Genomic DNA, 18749 nt, shown 5'->3' with positions numbered 1-18749 from the left:
GCCGGTATATTTATTTGACTGAGTCACCTAGCCTTCCTCCTCCCACCGCTAACACACACACACACACACACAGACGCACTAATACATTTTCAACAACACACAAAGACCTTGCATGAGAGACCTGAGAAACCATGGCATGCCCTCCTGTCTCCATCAGTCTCCAGTATCTGCCACATACTCAACCAAGGACTTGTCATTAAAAAAGTGATGGAACAAACAAACCGCATAAATCATAAATACTGCTATAATGTAAAATCGACAGGCAGCAGCGGCTCAAGTTTCTCTCTCTCTCTCTCTCTCTCTCTCTCTCTCTCTCTCTCTCTCTCTCTCTCTCTCTCTCTCTCTCTCTCTCTCTCTCTCTCTCTCTCTCTCTCTCTCTCTCTCTCTCTCTCTCTCTCTCTCTCTCTCTCTCTCTCTCTCTCTCTCTCTCTCTCATATGAAACATAACGTGCTTGAAGGAGGTGAAGCTATTATTACATGAAAGACAGATAAGGGTGCAGCATGTAGAAAGGTTTCCTGACCAGAATCATATCAGGATTATTATGAGTGAGTGGTGTACGCATCTGAACGATTAGGAGGCCGAGGCACTCTGACGTTTCAGCTCTGAAGGCAATACTCTGCAGCACTTAGAGACATCAACCCACAACCCGCAGGTAGTTGAGCAATTATTGCAGCTAAAAACAGTCTGTGTGTGTGTGTGTGTAGTCAGCCTCACGACTGCTGACAAGCGACGCAGTGAGAACTTGACAAACGAAGGAGACACAGTTTATGTTGTATCTTGTTCAGGAGAATAAGTCGACTTCAGAATCTTGTAGTTTAGTGTCATTTTTCAGTCCAACCGTTAAATTCACCCGCACTGAATGTGTGAATACCTATTGAACAAAATACCATCAGTTAATGAAAAGTCTGACGGCACTGAGCAAAACAACTAAATGCTTTTATTGTATCATTAAATTGCTCAGTTACAATGAACCGGTGGTGATGCCCTGACACATCCGCCCATCATGCTATCGTATGCTTCTACTTTTTGTTTATGAGCGAGCAAGCTTCAGCAGAGGAGGGAGTGTGTAACTGTATCTCAGTCCTCCCGGTGTGTTTTCTCCGACTTCACCTTCAGGGTGAGGAGAAGCGACTGTGATGATGAAGACCAGGGACGAGACTGTGGGCTTCAAAAAGACTGACACGTCACATCCTGCCTTGCACAACATCAGAGCTGTCTGTCAGTGTCGCCGGCTTCTCCTAGGCCACTGGGATCTCCTCGAGGACAGAGTGAGAGGTGTGACTCGAACCAGTCGTCTGTTGAGACTCTGCCTAGTGACCTTGCACACACCTGAGGCTGCAGCCATAGAGCTGCTGTAGTTAAGCACCACCACTAAGTTGGATAATAGTCTGGGTGAAATAAAAAAAAAGCTTGGGTAGAAACTTGAATGATGAAGAGGAGAATGCTTTCATATTGTGCAAGACAGAAACGTTTTAACATGATCAACTAGGGCAAATCAAACAGAAAGGCAAACCCCTTCACTGGCAACGGGGAAATAAGTCAATCGCCTTTTGAAATGGGTTTACCCATGTTTGCCCTCTAGTGGAAGTGATGCTCAACAACCATGCCAATGTAAAGGACACATGGAAGGATGTGAAATGACAGTTATATCGTTTTAAATGGACGCCACATTAGGAAAGGCAGCAGAAACACTGTCGCTGCTTTGGTGTTATCAGCACATACGATCCATGAGTAACAGAAACAGAGGCTGGGGGATGTGTTGCGAAACAAACACAGGACGTGAGATATGACAGATCTGCGATTATTTTCCTTCCTGTGCCATTTTAACAGCGGTTAGATATTTGCATGAAACATCATCTGACACGGTGCATATCAGGAGTTGTTTAGGATTTCATGGCAATTAATTTAGATTTCATGGGTGCAATACTGTAAACACCATCCTGCTTGTAATTTTTGCTTAAAAAAATCTATCACTTTCAATTTCACTTTCATGATGTTCTTTCCTGTTCTTGTAAATTCTGGGATACAACTTTTGTTCCTGCCTAAAAGTTATATTACTAAGGACAATTTCTAAACACTACTGCAAATATAAATGACACCCATGTCTCTTCTGTACTTTCTAGTTCTGCTCCACAATGGAAGTGTTGAGAGCGTCAAAATGTTTTTTCCCAAAAAGGTTCTACGACTTGTAAATGTGAAGTTCCGCCGCCTTGGCGAGCAAAGCTGTCGGTGTCTTCTTCCCTCCTATCGCTCCCACCGAATCATTTCAGGCCACAAATTCACAGCATTCAAGAAACCTCACTGTGAGTCACTGAGAGGACAAGCAATGAATTGATAGGGTTCAATGGTCTAATGGCTAGCACTCTAGACTCTGAATCCAGTTTTTTAAAACTCACTTTGGGGAGAGTGTGGCCTAGGGGATAGAGCGGGTGCTCTGCAACAAGAAGGTTGCTGGTTTGAATCCCAGTCTTTCCCATCTGCATGCCTAAGTGTCCTTGGCAAGATACTGAACCCCTAAATGGCCCCTCATAAATGTTGAGTGTACTAAAAATGTAAGTCGCTTTGGACAAATGCGTCAGCTAAATGACATTTAATATAATTGATTGGATGCACTTTAGAAGGACACACAAACGCGAGTATATAAGGTCCTGCAATTCCAAAGACAAGTCAAGACAAAAACAAAGCAATCTTTGATGAAATTGGGTCAAAGCACAGATCAGGGTATAAAACGAGCGGCCTCAATAACTGTGAGATAGAAAAAGTTTGTGAACTCCAGGACTCTTCATTGGTGGAGATGGTTGATCTGAGGAATTGGACGAGACGGACCATGGTCAGGGAGAAGACACAGACCTGATCATCTTTTCTTTTTATTGTAATGATCCTCTGTTTCCATTTTGTACTTTTTAATACAAATAAAAATTTTATTATAAGAATGAGGTTCACTAAGAAAAAAAAAATAAAACTAAAGAGGTGGGTTTAGATCCCATAGGTCGCAACCATAGACTAGACAAGAAATCTCCTAAAAGTGAAGCTAAATCATCTTGATCGCCCCCTGGTGGCTGGCTGCAATGTGGATGGGATAGTGTGTATAGAGTGTTTATTTCTCCAATAAGTTTGGATTCAATTAGTGACTTGATGCCGAGGAATTGTCCTGATTGACATCAGAGACTGACTTCACCAGGACCTCGATATTGAAGCTCTGCATCACTACTGTGCCGACTCCAAATGACGTTAAAGGTGCAAGGTGGAGGTGGCTCTCGTACATGGGATGTTCTGGCTTCATTCTGGTATGTAGGCTGGAGGAATGTTTGAAGAACAGCATTAAACCATAGACAGAGTGATTAATACGAGTGATTAAAAGTAACACATGTAGTTATTATCTCTGCCTACTTGAATTCAGAAGACTGGAATTGTCAGATCTGTTTTACCAGTTCCACTACTGGCTTTATTAAGAAACTTCATATCCTCACTGCTGGGATGTGGACAGTTTGAACACTGCATAGTGAGGCGTGTAGCACCAGAAAGTGTTAGTAAAGCTGAGGAGTGTTGGTTTAAACATGTCCACGGGCGGCTTCAGTCAACTGCTCCACTCACACAACATATGAACTGGTCAGGTTGACAGTTGGTCGATACACTTCCAGTTATCTGGGGAGAGTTTTCAAAGGATTGTTTCGGGGATCATGTCAAACAGTTTTACAACCGATAGGCGTAAATATCTCTGACTTTACAGTTTATCAACATGTACACATCTTACCAATCAGAATGTCTATCTGATCCAAATTTTGTTCCTTCAATATATTTGCCTTCAGCCATTTTTCCCTATCATGACTTGAAACGGAAGAAACTGAATAACCCGGCTGGAACCATGCTGGGACTTTTTACAAATAAACCCGACCTTCATCAAATTAAATACTCAAGAAAACCCTGTGATCTCGGTGCCAGCTGCTGCGGCAGTTCTTCAAATTGACATCCGGAGATGGGGCTTGGCGAGTTTTGCTCACTCCATCAATATTGGTTGTACTCAGGTATTTCGTCCTCTCTCAAAAGAAAGGACCAGATTAGAAAGGACCAGATTATTGTAACTTGATGTAGATTCCACCTTTTGCTCATTAATCTTTTGATCCTTTACGATGCTCTGACTCAGTCATATTGATTCTCCCCATTTATCATATTATCAGACCCAAAGTTCCCCGAGAAAAACAGCGTAACATTGAAAGCTCTGCATATTATTCATGCCAAACAAACTGCAGTAAAAGGTTAAGCATCTCTTCACAAGCCGCCAAGGAATGGCTAATCATAAATGAAGGGGAACACATAGATGAGCAAACCCTTTAACGGCCCCTAGTGTGGCGCTTCATCAAACGGAAGGTCACATTTTTGTTTGCCAGTTATAAATTAGGATTCTGGCATTTTAGGTAGATCATATCACACTAATTGGATTATTTCCAGTAAGATTGGTTTTAATTAGTTGAGCATGTGTTTCAATGGGACAATGGTATATAGTATATACAGTTACGTTTTTTGTACTTTAAGTGACTAAAATCTGAGGTTTCTAAGCCTCATTGTGTATATGGGAGGATTGGCTGTGGTCTCCATGTGTCAGAATAGAATTGAATTACATCTGATGCACAGCCTCTCAGCCAGGGGACAAGGCCCACGCTTCTGTCCTCACTTTATGATCCAAGCTGTTCAGTGTATTTTTTTACATACAAACGTCCCTAATGCAGCTTTAACGTGGTTAGGAACAAATGAAAACACAAATTATTACTTTCATCAGATTATATCAACCTCCGGAGGCAAAGAGTGTCACTTTGATTACTGTTGGAGCAAAGCAAACATCGCAGGACGGCTGTGAAATGGATTTGTGGAAGCGAACACAGTGACAGAGCTGTTCGTTGCGCCACATAAAGCATTTGAAAATCAATTAATTACTGCTTAGACTCCTTTGAGGTTTATTAGAATAAAGGAGCGGGGAGCAGCCTCATATCATTTTAAACCGATGAGCGATCGCCACATGATACGTGCAGAAATAAACCTCAAATGAGATCAGGGAGCAGCGCCCCGCTTTGTGTTGCAGCGTCGGTCACAACATGGAGCTACTTATCACTAACAAGGTAACAGCTCGTGACCTTTAGCCACATTTTTTTGCACGACAACAACAAAGCCAAGACAACGACACACAAGGAGGAGGAGGAGGCTACATCTCATCTCCACCGTGATTTAATTTGAATGATGGATAATTAAAATGCTGCGACACAGACAGGTTCACAGCAGCGACAGGGAGACGGCCGCCCCTGTGAGACGTCCCAGCCTCCCTCCTCAAGCAGGGAGATAAATCCCTCTCGGCGCTGGTCTGAGTAATTAGCATGGAGATTCCTCTTGTCTCCACACGGCGACAGATGTGCACGGCCGTGATTCATCCGAGTCATTAGGCCTCCCGCCCTCTGTTTGCTCCGGGAACGCATCTGTTGCCCCGGCCTCTAATATCAACGGTCAAGCTAAAGCAATTAAAGATATTACAGGTCTAGAGTTTATGTGTGAGGTGGCGACGGGGGGGGGGGGGCAGCCATTTGTCAGCAGGTGAAGTGGCACAGTGTCTCATAACTGGCTCCATTACAATGCAATGCTGGTTTCAGTCACAACACCAGATGTGTTTTTCGCACAGATGGCTTTTAATCTTTTGTTTCTTTTTGTGTCAATTTTCCCTACATGTAGACTGTATAACAACCATTAACTATTTATTTCTTATTCATAGAGCCACACTTTCATTCTATGGTCAAAGGAACTGTGATAAGTTTGGGAGTCGATTACCTATGAGTCATCTTTAAAGCATATTATAGTAATGCATTTTGTTCTGCTGCTTTGTGTGAACTGAACTTCAGGGATCATTGCTTTAAAATAAAATCAAGTTCATCCTGAAATCTGATTGCTAGCGATGAGCATGGAGACTGTGTGGAAACTGCTGTGTTTTGGCTCAGGTGAGAGCTCTCTGCAGTCTGTACAGATAACAAATATGGAAAAGGGCAAAGTATAATTTCCTCTCTATTGTTCCACTTAAAGCTGCAGCCAAACATGTGAAATCCCACTCTAACAGGATTAGGATCAGGTCGATGCAAGGGCAGGGATTCACGTCTCTATTCTCTTTCGTGTGTATTGTTTTTGATATTGTTCATCACGAGGAACCACATTCATCTCTCTGATCCTTTGTATCTGGACTGAGTCAGTGGGCAGTGTACTCACATGGATGAGAAGTGCTTTACTCATCTCCTGTAGTGCTCAATCACGGGGCTGCTGCTGCGCTGCTGCCAGATGGATCAGAAGCCCTATTTGTTTTTGTGATTGCTTGCTGCTCAGACACACACGATCCGTCACCCCACAACAAACACTGCTGTAGAAGAAAGGGGCTGAACAGACTTTAGATTTGACCGTGAACCAACAAAGAGGTTGAGAGGCATCGCCTTCCGAAAGCCTCCCAGTGGCTCTCTGTCACCGATGGTTCCGGAAAGACTCACAAATGTGTCCCCTTTAGACTGGAGCTGCTTTCAGACATGCACTCAGGTTTTCCGAAATATTTCCTGAAAATGAATTATCAGAGCAAGCGGCTGAAGACACTTCCCGGGAACTTTCCCCAGTCCCCTTGTAAAATGTTTGGAAAAAGTGACAATACAGCAGGAAAATGCCCGTGTGAGCGAGTGGATGTGTTGATAACATTTCCAACACAAGATGGACGCATTTTTTTTTAAATATCTTAGGATGAAGAAGAGGTGACACCTAGAAGACTCAGATGAAAACAAGATTCGAGAGCTTTTGTTGATAAGAGTCTACGCTGGTCACAATATGCTGTAATCCCAAAAAAGGATTTACACATCATATCCTGCCTCATGCATGCCCCCCCCCCCCCCCCCCCCTTCTCCTTTATGTTCTAAACATTAACCTGCTGTTTGGAACGTGTCTGACTTGGACAATCTCATGCTGCGTTCACGACATTTAATATAAATATAATAAAGGCAAGCTCTGGAAAATGAATAGACCACATTTTTTGGACAGTTCATTTCTGAAAAGGCACTTAAATACTTTAAAATGACTTCAAATCCTTTGAATTGAACTTTTTACTGAGACACAGCCGGCGCAGTGCAGAACACGGGGAGCACCTTCATTTTGAAGACAATACCAGACAAAGACAGGAATATTCATAATAATGAGCATGCGTGTCCTCTGGTGTATAAAAAGCTCACAGTGACCCTCACTGAAGAGATCGTGCTGGCTGGTGATGACAAGGAACTGGTTCTAGATACAGATTGCTTTCCTGTCGTGAGTGGTACGCCACAGGAGACACAACACGAAGAGACTATGTCTCATCTCAGTCTGGTGACTCATTACCTTTTTTTATTTCCTGTGTTTCTGGGATTCATGGTGTTGCTAATAAACTGTTTTAGCTAGAAAGCATTCGACCAGGGGATCATTAGTAGCTGTGTAGTATAAGTGAGGGTGAAGGGTCAGTCCATGTGCTGGAAAATAAAAGAGTTTTATTCCTGTCACAGATTCAGAAACTGTGTTAACGTTGAGATACACAGCAACATTTTAAAAAGCAAAAAAAAATCCTCACACTCTTTCTGCAGTCGTCTTCCATCGTGACTTCAACACTATAAAGAATAAAACGCTGCTCATTTTCATTCCTACCAGCCTCTTTCTGTCCGGTCCGGCTATTAGAGAGCTATTACCCATGAGTTATGCAAAATGTCCCATCAGAAGGGAAAAATCACTTTCCAACTATTAATGAGGACACGTTTCTGTGTGAGCTACAGAAAAAGAAAAGTAAGTGCACTTTTGAGTATTCGTACAAGGTCAAGAGTGAATTTAAAATTTTGAATGTGTTTTTTAAAGCTCCAGACACAGATATTTTGTATTGAATAGTTATTTTACTATATTACTTTTGTTTGACCGTGAGAAGCAGCATGGGATCATGGGAATTGTCTCCACCACGATTGACTATGTTAATCTAGCAGATGCGACTATGGCGGAGGAGATAATGTACATACGTTTTTTAAATTTTTTTATTTGAGAGTAACCAATACAAGTAGATGAAGGAAAAGACTGAATAACTGTCTAACTAGCTAGTAGTGTGTGTTTCTTACCTTGTGGGTCGTTTGGCCCGGAATCTAAGATGTAATTAAATGGTGACCAAAATGAAATTTCCCATCACATTGGATAAAATTGGGTATTTCTCTGCATTAGAACATTGTGGGAACATTTTGAATAATATTATTACACAAGTACAGAGAGAGAGAGAGAGAGAGAGAGAAAGAGAGAGAGACAGAGAGACAGAGAGAGAGAGTCATTCATTGTTCAGGAAAGGCAGGGATTCATTGTATGAAAAAAAGAACAGACCATCAGAGCACCATTAAGCATCACATCCTCCGTAAAATCAACAAACAAATTCATCAAGCGAGCAGCAACAGAACCTTCCAAGAAACGCCTGACTTGATTTTTTTCTGCCACGGCCGTCGGGTTTACCGGGGAAATGAATAAACACTGTCAATCCTACATGTCTCTGTCTACCAGCTGTGGGCAAATGCAAAGAGCAAGAAGGCAAAGAACGTCTATTATAGATGAATGTGTCTTTGTAACACAGCTCAGTGTATCAAGCAAACGGTTTGAAAATGTAGTTTGTGTTCGACTTAAAGTTCTTCTTCATTAAATTAAATTAGAAAGGCCCCAACCTCCGACAAGGCCGAGCAATCATACACATGATTGTCTTGGTCTTATGGTAAATTTGTATAGAAAAAGGAAGTTGCCTGATAACGTAGAGGATTTAATTGTCCAACGTTAACCAACCAATTAACCAACCAACCATCAAATCAACCAATGAACCAACCAGGAGACAATCAACCACCCAATTAACGAACCAACCAATTAATCAACCATCAAACCAACCAACCTATAATAAATTATAGAGAAGGAAATGGCTGAATATTCACTATTGATCACAATTATTATGAAATCTTGGTAACAGGGTTGAAAAATTCCCCCAAAAAGTCTGAAATATGCCTTTTTTTTAAGTAAGATGGAAAAAATCAATAACAGCTGAACTCTTTCTTGGCCATAGTTGATTTAACTATCCTAACATTATGTCAAGTGTCATATTTCCGAAGTGAAAAATTCTATTTAATTGACCTTGTAATTTATGTTTTTTTCCCCAGTATTGAAATATGACGTCACATTCATCCCATAACTGCTCGGTACCTCTGAGCAGCCTGACACTGCACCTGCTGCTGTTCACATAGAAACAATTACGGAATTCAACTACCCTAAAGACCTGAAAGTGTTGTTTTTACATCAGTGCAAAGATAAAGATGAGGTCATCAAGATACATCATGAAAACTTCCCTTTAGAGTCACTGGTCTGCAGTTTCTGTCAGTTGTTGAACAGTTATCTATTGAAAATAGCAGGAGTGAGTATCTAAGTCTGCGAATTGAGACACAGCCCTCAAAGCCGTTTGCAATTGCTTCTCCCAATGTGTGCACACATTTGTTTAGAGGTGTGTTTCAGCGTGACCACGACCCAAACACCCATAATTCTGATTGTAGAAAAGGGAAACTTGTTGCTCCTGTGAAAACCTTTGTTTATTGGTTTAAAGTTGAACTTTCAGACTACAGTGCTTCTCAGTACGTTGAGCTTCTCAGTTGTAAAATAAATACACCGTGTCTAATTTCAATTTTGATTGTGTTGCTCGGTTGTCGGCAAGACAGATGCAGTCTGTCTGAAGAAGCTGAATGGACGATTACATTTTCATGACTACATCAAAAATCCTTTTAAGATGAGTCACATTTGTGTTATCAATCATACTTCATTGCTACATGAAAAAGAGAAACCTGTCAGTGTTATTTTTGCCACTGCAGCAGTCCATTGGTTTTGATATAACTGACAGAACTGTGCATATATGTACTGTGTGGATAAGTTATATATTTGGATGGATGGATGGATGGATGATGGATGGATGGATGAAGCTACTGCTGCTGGTATTACAGCGAGTGTGCTCAGAGTTTTGTTTATCTCGGGTTCCGACCTGTCATGTGTCTGAACAGTCTCCAGAGACCGACTTGCTCTTAGCAGCCTCCAGACACGATGACAAACAAACTCAGAGAGCTATGGTGTCTCCCTGGACCGCGGTGATCGTGTGCGGCTGACAGCGCGGAGGAGAGTACAAGCTGCTTCGTGTTTCCACCGTCAGCTTTTCAATAACCTGCCATGATAATAAATCAATGCCGCCACCAGAGTGAATGCTCATCCTCACCTTTTACAATTCTCCAGTCCTCTCCAAAGGGAGTACCTGAGGGATTAGACTAAAACCATTGATCAGGTCATGATTGAGTGCCATGTGTGTAAAAGCACTGGCTCAACTGCAGGATAAATATACAACTGATTCAACAAGTTAGATATGAAAGAATGGGAAAGCCACATGCAGCTCCAATGTATTCAGGGAGATCTACATTTAATTCTTTAAAACTCACCGTACTAGTTTCTTAACCAGCAATTTGATAAGAGACATATAAAGCGTAATGAGGTTCTGTATAATTGATAATTTACAAAAATTTGCTTTTTAATGGTTCTAGGTTTTTTGACCAGGTTCTAGTCTTTTGGTGGAATATATTTATTTTTACATGCAGATTATTTACTGAAGAATAGTTTACAAAAATACAGAAACCATAAGGGCACCCTAGAGAGAACTCCTCGCCCAACAGTCCCTTACAGTCAATCACACGCTCATAGTTATCAGTTCCCTAAATGTGCCTAGTTTTTGTCATCATGATCCATCGATTATTTGTAGGGAAAATGTTGAATAATCTGGCAAAGATAAAGAAGGGGGGGGGGGGGGGGGGTTGGCATCCTTTATCTTCCCCCTGGTCCAGATCTGCACAAATATTATATAGGTTCTTCCCTGATCCATATCCATACCCCCAAGTTTTGTGGAAATCAATTTTGCTAGTTTTAATCTTGCAAAGAAAGAAGAAGATTCAATCCAACCAGCAAACAGTTGGGGTCTGTGATATGCTTTGGTTTGTCCTTATACAACAATTCTTATTCCCTTTGAAGAATAGAAGAATAAAAGATCCTCAACTCAAAAGCTTCTGTCTGAGTGTGAAACCCGCGGGAACTAAAAAAAGGCAGAAAACATCAGCAGAAGTTAATTTAGCTGTGCAATCATTTCCTCTGCAGCGGCGTCGAATCCACGGATGAAAACTTGATCGAAGCAGCAGCCACACACCTGCAGGTCAGCTCAGGCTGCTCTTTGTATTAAAAACCACTGCATTAGCTTCCAGTGATCATCCTTCAGCAAACTGCTCGTCCGTCCAGACTTGTTTTTGTTTATTTTCTTCATGTTTGATTACGTTCATTTTTCTTTCTCGAATGCCTCCTCCTCCTCCTCCTCCTCCTCCTCCTCCTCCTCCTCCTCCTCCTCCTCCTCCTCCTCCAATAACCCAGTAGGGATCCCTTTATGCCATTATCGCTGAAAAACAGATGGGCTCCATAGCAACAGGGGTAATCTTTCACCGACCTCGGAGTAACAAGTGCTATTCGAAGCGGCCCGTTCAGTTTCAAGTTGACCACTGGTCCTTTCTCAGCAGCAGCCACTTGGAACATATGAACTCTACAGATCCTAACAGCAAGAGAACATATTTCGCCATTAAAGAAAAATAAAGAAATGGGTAACTCCTCGTTATTGTTAAGTCGAGATTCTGGACAATTTCATCGAGCAAGTCATGAACTAGGCTTAAAGACCGAAATGATGGAAACAAACAGTATCCTAATTACTTTAAACAAATTAATTGAAAATTCTGTGATGTACTGATTCATTTCACAAAATCTATTCTTAAACTGTGCTTTTACTTTGAAACTTAAGGCAATGGGAGAAATTACGGCCATTTTCTGATTTAGTCCGGGTTTCCTTCATGTTCAGCCCACCTGTATGCAGGGAGATCTACAGAGCTGTGAGCAATCAGACAGAAATAAATAAATTAAAACCGCCATGAAGCCGAATGAATCACTGCTCTTACTCCTACCTACAGCTCAACCGCTTTTCATTTCCTATACAGTCATCATCATTTGAAGCCGAGTCGTCGCTGTAGACTCATGCTGGAAGATACTGCTTCAGGAGAGGACGGACAGGACGTGGTCACCGTAGGAAGATGACATCGAGTGTGAAGGAAAACCTTGGTGGAGTTATTTTCAGGCCCTTGTCACTCGGAGGAGGCTGATGTCAGAGACTCCGGGCCGACTCCGGGCCGTCCATTGTTATTTGTTCACACACACACACACACACACACACACACACACACACACACACACACACACACACACACACACACACACACACACACACACACACACACACACACACACACACACACACACACACACACACACACACACACACACACACACACACACACACACACACACACACACACACACACACACACACACACACACACACACACACACACACACACACACACACACACACACACTGCCAGATTCTGTCATTTCATGTTCATGCTTCTCTTATATTATATATGAGTTTCATGCATTTATTCACGAAATGTGACGTTTAAAGTAATCAGATTAAGGATTTCCAATTTAGTTTTTTATTGAATCATCCTTGTATGTCAGGGTGAAACTGACCAAAAGGAATAGCTCGGTCCCAATAATGATAACTTGCATATAATTAATTTCAAACTGTCAGTGTTAACAGCGAATAGTGAATCTTTATTCTCTTTGTCTTCTCTCGAATTTACAGTTTTGTCTTTCATTCATTCACACACATTCATAAGGTGCATGTATGTGAATCAGCATACGGAAAGGGGAAGACTGGGTTCAAACCAACAACCTTCTGAGGATGGTATGCTCACCCACCTGAGCTGCAGCCGCCCCCATGATGAATGGCCTGGGTTTATTCGGTGTTATTCTTTACATTTGAGTCCTTACTGCTCCATTTATACCTCATTCATGCTCCCTTTTACATACGACAGGAGAACTGTCTGTTTTAAATGATGTAACCATTAAATGATGTTTTTCAGTGGCACTGCTCCATTTCGTCTGTTTTGTCCGTGAGCTTTCAGAAGACGTGCACAAATACGGACACAATAATACAAGAGTAAATATACTAGTCCAACATTGATGATAAATGAGCCCTTTACATTTTGCTCATATCTGGAATTATTTCTCTGCTGGTAGTGACATCAGCCCTAAAGCATTTTATCTTTAACTTTGAAGCACAGTTTTCTCTCCCCATCTTCTTATTTCAACCCTCTGAGGTGAGATGAGCCGGGGTGCTTTTGTTTTTTTTTATTGATTTCTCAGAGTCTCAAGAGCTGCTGAAGTGGAGTCGATTTGTGGCGATGCCTGTTGACAGCGGGCGTCGTTTGCGGCGCCGGGATGAAATGACATTTTCATGCTTGTTTAAACCCGGCTGCAGCCAATCACAAATATGGGTAATCGTGTTTTAAATTGCAGATTTTCCTCCATCCTGCTCGACCGTCCACCAAATGTGGAAGCTCAGAGTTTGTCGCCAAACACGTTGTATTGGAAAATAATGATGCGATATTAGGATGAGCAGCGTTTCCCTTGATTCGTGTTAAGAGGAAAAGAGTTGAAATTATCAAAACCCTGAATCTCTGCACACAAACCCTGGATCTTAATGTCCGACAAAATGAGTTTTCATTAAATCCACAGTGATAAAATGAAGGTTCATGACTCATCTCTCTCCTGTTCTTTCTCTTTATCTTAATTCCCTACCTCTCTCTTCCAAATGTTAAATGCAAACCACAATCTCAGACCACGGCTGTTTCGACAAATAACAAACAAAAGAGGCGAGACACAAACATCGGCCCTGAGTCGCTCCCTCGATTCATTGAGGTAGAGAAAAGAGTAGCAGATGACACAGTGAAACAGAGGGAGGCCAGAGCTCTTCATCAGCCTGATGGATGATGTGTTCAGGGTGTTTCGTTGTAAGCTAAACATCGCTCCCACCTCCTCCATCATCCGCCCTCACCAGCGTATGACCCAGGTACAGGCCGCCTCAGCCGGAGACACCAACTCAATCCCTGTGTTTTACTCTATCAATGTTATTTCACAGGCTTTTTGATCCAAATCAACTTCCCAGTGCAGAACCGTGATTAAATCAACAGCCCTCTTTCATTGTGATACTTGTGGGAATCTGATTTATTGCAACAATTCACAGCAAAATCTGTAAGTGCATGTTTTCTGAACTTGCAATAACCTGCATGAGACTGGACTTTTTTTCCAAGAAAGCGAACACAGAGCAGGTCAAGTGAACCGAAGCCTTCTGCCATGTTGACACAACACGTGATGGAAATGTTCCCTAAGGAAACAGGTTCATGGGTGCAAGCGATAGACATTGGCACCAGCAGCCATTGTCTCTGTGCTTCTCAGAGGGCACTGAGGGTTAATTGGAGCAGGGGCAGACTGGCGAGGATGACAGACGCCAAGCGGCTCACTGGGAATCAGGGGCTGATCGACACCAAGAGCTCCGTGGAGACTCAGCGACGCACGACGAGCCCTCCTCAAACACACAAGCTCAGTTTGAAGGGTTTGTCAACACACAAACATGTTTCTGCAGACGCACGCTAGACAAACGTTGTGGAAATTAGGAACATAGCATCCACAGCTATCCAACAACTGAAAACACAGTGTAGTCTATGTGATGATGTGGATATATTTGATCTGACTTGGATGCTTCTTAAAGCAACATTTAAGGGGAATGATGTGAGGAGGGAGTTTACCATCAAACAGTAATCGACACCTTTTATAATTATGCCTTGAAAAACAGATTCATCAGAAGCTTCTGGCCCTATCTGTCATTACATGTATTCTTCATTATGTTTCATTAAAAAACCATTAGTGTAAACAATCTGCTGAATGTCCGGGGATCCATTTCAGATAAACAGGGCCGGAGTTGACAGTTTATTAGCTGCATGAAAGTTAGTGTTGTCTATTTCAATGGTCAAGTTGGAAGGAGTTTGTAGTAAATCACAGTTTTAAAACCACTTTTTAAAAGCCCTAAATAAAAGCACTACTGTGGTGTTTATTATGTTACTGTACGTTTATTTATTTCAATGACTTATTAATCTGTACTGTTCTATCTTTACTGCCCTGTCAGACTTTGACAAATAGAAATGTTCATACCAGTCTAACTTTATTATAAAAATGTCTATTTATAACTTGTAATTATATAACAAGAAATTGTGGAAATAGTCTTGTACATAATAAAGTCATAAATTAATTACCTGATATCTATTAATATCAGATGAGTATGTTATACAAAAATACAGGTTTGGGACTTTTCCCTCTCACTGAAATGTGACCGCTGAAGCCGATTGACCCTGTGGTCAGCTCAGACTCTTGAGACGGGGCAGGTGTTACCGTTTCAGAGAGAAGGGCCAGGACATGCGGGGTTTCCTCAGCCCGGGTCTCAGCTTCTCCAGGGTCCGGTTGCGGCACAGGTAGCGCTCGTTGTCCGAGTTGAAGCGCTGTTTGATCCGTATGTGAGTCCGGGGCTGTCGCCACAGATGTTTGGGCGGCTTCGCGAGTCCCGCTCCTTCTCGGCTCAGCGTGGTACACTCCATGTTCTACTTTCTTGGTCTTTAGTTGTTTGGTGTGAATCGAAGCGGCGAAAGGAAGACGCGGGAGAGACGCGTGGTGGACGGCGACAAGAGGAGGAGACCGTGCGCTTCACGCTGCGTAATGGCGCACAGAGAGCGGCATGGTGCTGCGCTGCTGTCCACGAGCCGGAGTGCTGAAGCCCCTGTCTGCCTCTCTCTCACTCACACCTCCCTCTCTCTGTCTCATCCCTCTCACAGTCACACCTCCCTCCCTCTCTCTCTCTCTGTCTCATGCCTCCTCTTTGCATCCCTCCTCTAACTGCTCTCTGTCTCATCCCTCTCTCTCTCTCCGTCTTCACCCTTGACTGTTCCCCTGCTTCCTCCATCTGTCTCTGTCTAATGCCAAACTGACAACAACACCAGTAAAAAAAGTAAAAAATTATAATAATAATGTTTTTCACTTGGCTGTTGTGTGTGGATGTTCTCCTCGTGTCCGTGTGGAGTTTCTCCTGGTTCCTCACAGAGACATGCATCCTAATCCAAAGTCTCAAAATGTCCTGTATACAGGTATGAACAGGGCCGTATATACAGGAGTCTGCGACAACATGGTTGAAAACCCCCTAACCAGACCACATACCACTAGCTCTCTGCCAAAAGCTGAACAAGGCTTGGTTGAAAACTAGAATGTCTATATCGAGTGTGATGTGGTCTGTGGTCCCTTTTGCTTCGAGCCCCCAAAGTCCCTTCGAGCGCTTCTGGGTGTGACCCATGACCCAGAAAGGTTCATCAATAGCTTGGAGATAATGGATGGCTGTTTTTACTTTCTATACTCTGGCATCATAGCATTGCTTTACTTAATTTGTATGTAATTCACCATCTGGTCAAAATACCACATTTCCTGCAGCTTCAGGCATCTGATATGTGAACTGTGAGCTTCTGTGAGTCATTTGAAGTATTCTGAGGTCAGTTTCAGTCGCCCTGTGTTTGTTTCGAGTCCCTTTCATCAGTTTGCGACTTTTTATAGTTATTTAAATTGGTTTTTCAATAAGAACTGATTCACTTCAAACAGACACTATGATCCATGAGTTTCTCATCCATGAGTGAACCGAAGACAAACAATAAATATATCAAATATGAGTCTGCACAGTTTGACGAGATAGATCTCATTGTATATTTGAAAGCCTGTTCTTAAGCTTGCTCTCTTGCTTTTACCAACTGATGAACAAGCTGCTGCATCAGTGGGACACACATGTTGCACGTGATGATGAGGATTCCACCTCGCAAAAGTCACATTCATGAAGTTGTGCTTCTTTCGCGAGACAGGAAAGCAACACAGCCTCAAGCAAGTTACTGTGTGTGTTTATCAGCCTGACAGGAAAATCTGGGCCATATCATTAGCTAACAAGCTGTTTATCTCCCCCAAACAATATATATCATTATTATTAGAATTCACCCCCGCGATCATTATTGTCTGGTCATCACACACACAATGTTTCTAAAGCATGAACATGTGTTAAAAAGGAATAAGAGATGCAGTCATATATACAGCAGATAGGCACACACACACAGTCAGACACACAAACACGCACACACCTTTGACCTGACAGTGACAGGTCCTCTTGCTGCAATTAGCAGGTATTTTTTAAACGGAAGTCGGTTTTCATTATCACCTGGAACCACAACCCCACCCTCACCCCTCCTTCTGTGTGTGTGTGTGTGTGTGTGTGTGTGTGTGTGTGTGTGTGTGTGTGTGTGTGTGTGAGAGAGATTATCGAGCTCATGCCCTCATTGTCACCCCGGAAGTTTCAGCTGATCTGATCTTACAGAAGCAGTTTCCCCAGTGACCACCTGAAGCAAGCAAGAGAGTCAGAGCTAATGAGGTCATCATATATGCTGACTTCGGAGAGGGAGAGGGAGAGGGAGAGGGAGAGGGAGAGGGAGAGGGAGAGGGAGACAGATAGAAAGGAACTGAAGAAAGAAAGGAAGAAAATTAAGAAAGAAAGAAAGAATGAGGGATTCTGTGGCCACAAACAAGACCAAATTGGATTTTTCACTTGATTGATCAACCAAATATCCTGCTTTCTGCACCAGAGACACACACACGAATAACAACAACCAGATGAATTGCAACAACAAAAACAAAGGGAGGGTTCACAGTTTTTTTTTAATGAAATGCTGCATCAACTTCAACGGGCAGAATTTAAAGCATATGACTGCACCTGTAGAATTTAGTGATATCTAGTGGTAAAGTTGCAGGTTGAAAACCCCCTCACCTCCTCTTCCAAACATGACAGGGGACAAACAAAAACAACAATTCTAACAATTTAGATGAACCACACTAGTGAAAACATCACTAGGATTATTTTATATTCATTCTCTGCCAATAGATCATGTTCATCTGGATCTTACAACTGAATATTTAAAGAATGAGGAGAAAAAACTCCTGGATCCACCCATTTTTTTCGAGAGCCACTTCATAATGGGTGCTTCCTGTCACCACTCAATAAAGCACATACACACAAAAGTTACACACACACACACAGGACCCCATGAAACACTCTGCACCTCCTGAGCTCCTATGCATAGAGCTAAGGAGGAAATAAAGAAAGTAGGAGAAAGACAGAAAAAAGCAAAAAGAACAAAATGTGTATGTGTGTCACTGACCGGTGTTCATCATGGCTGGCCAACGCTCTGCTGTACAGCACCTCTAGTCGCTCCAGCGGCAGCCCGTGGGCCGCTGACAGCCGCCGGGTGTCATATGAGTGCTCCTGGCTGGAATGTCGTCGGTGCAATGGAGGCAGCTGCAGCGGGCCAGAGAAACGCCGCCGCACTGCCTGGTTGATCACGGGGAGAGATTCCCGCCGAGGCTGCAGAACAAGAGACGTGGGGGAAGAACATGAGGGTCCAGAACTTCAGTGATAACGACGTATGAGACATAAAGACATTTTATTGGCGGCCTGCAGCCTTTAAAAACAAAGAGTATGAGAATGGACACAACAATTTCAATTAAGCAAGTGCTCTATACACTATATAAATACTCCCATTAGTTTAATGCAGCCGTTCTGCAATGTAGCAAAATACTGAAGAATGCAATTTTCTGTTTTTTAAAATACTATTTGGAAAAA

The sequence above is a fragment of the Platichthys flesus genome, chromosome 9, assembly GCF_949316205.1.
Source record: "Platichthys flesus chromosome 9, fPlaFle2.1, whole genome shotgun sequence".
Lineage (NCBI taxonomy): Eukaryota > Metazoa > Chordata > Actinopteri > Pleuronectiformes > Pleuronectidae > Platichthys > Platichthys flesus.
Note: the sequence above shows the minus strand (reverse complement) of the source record.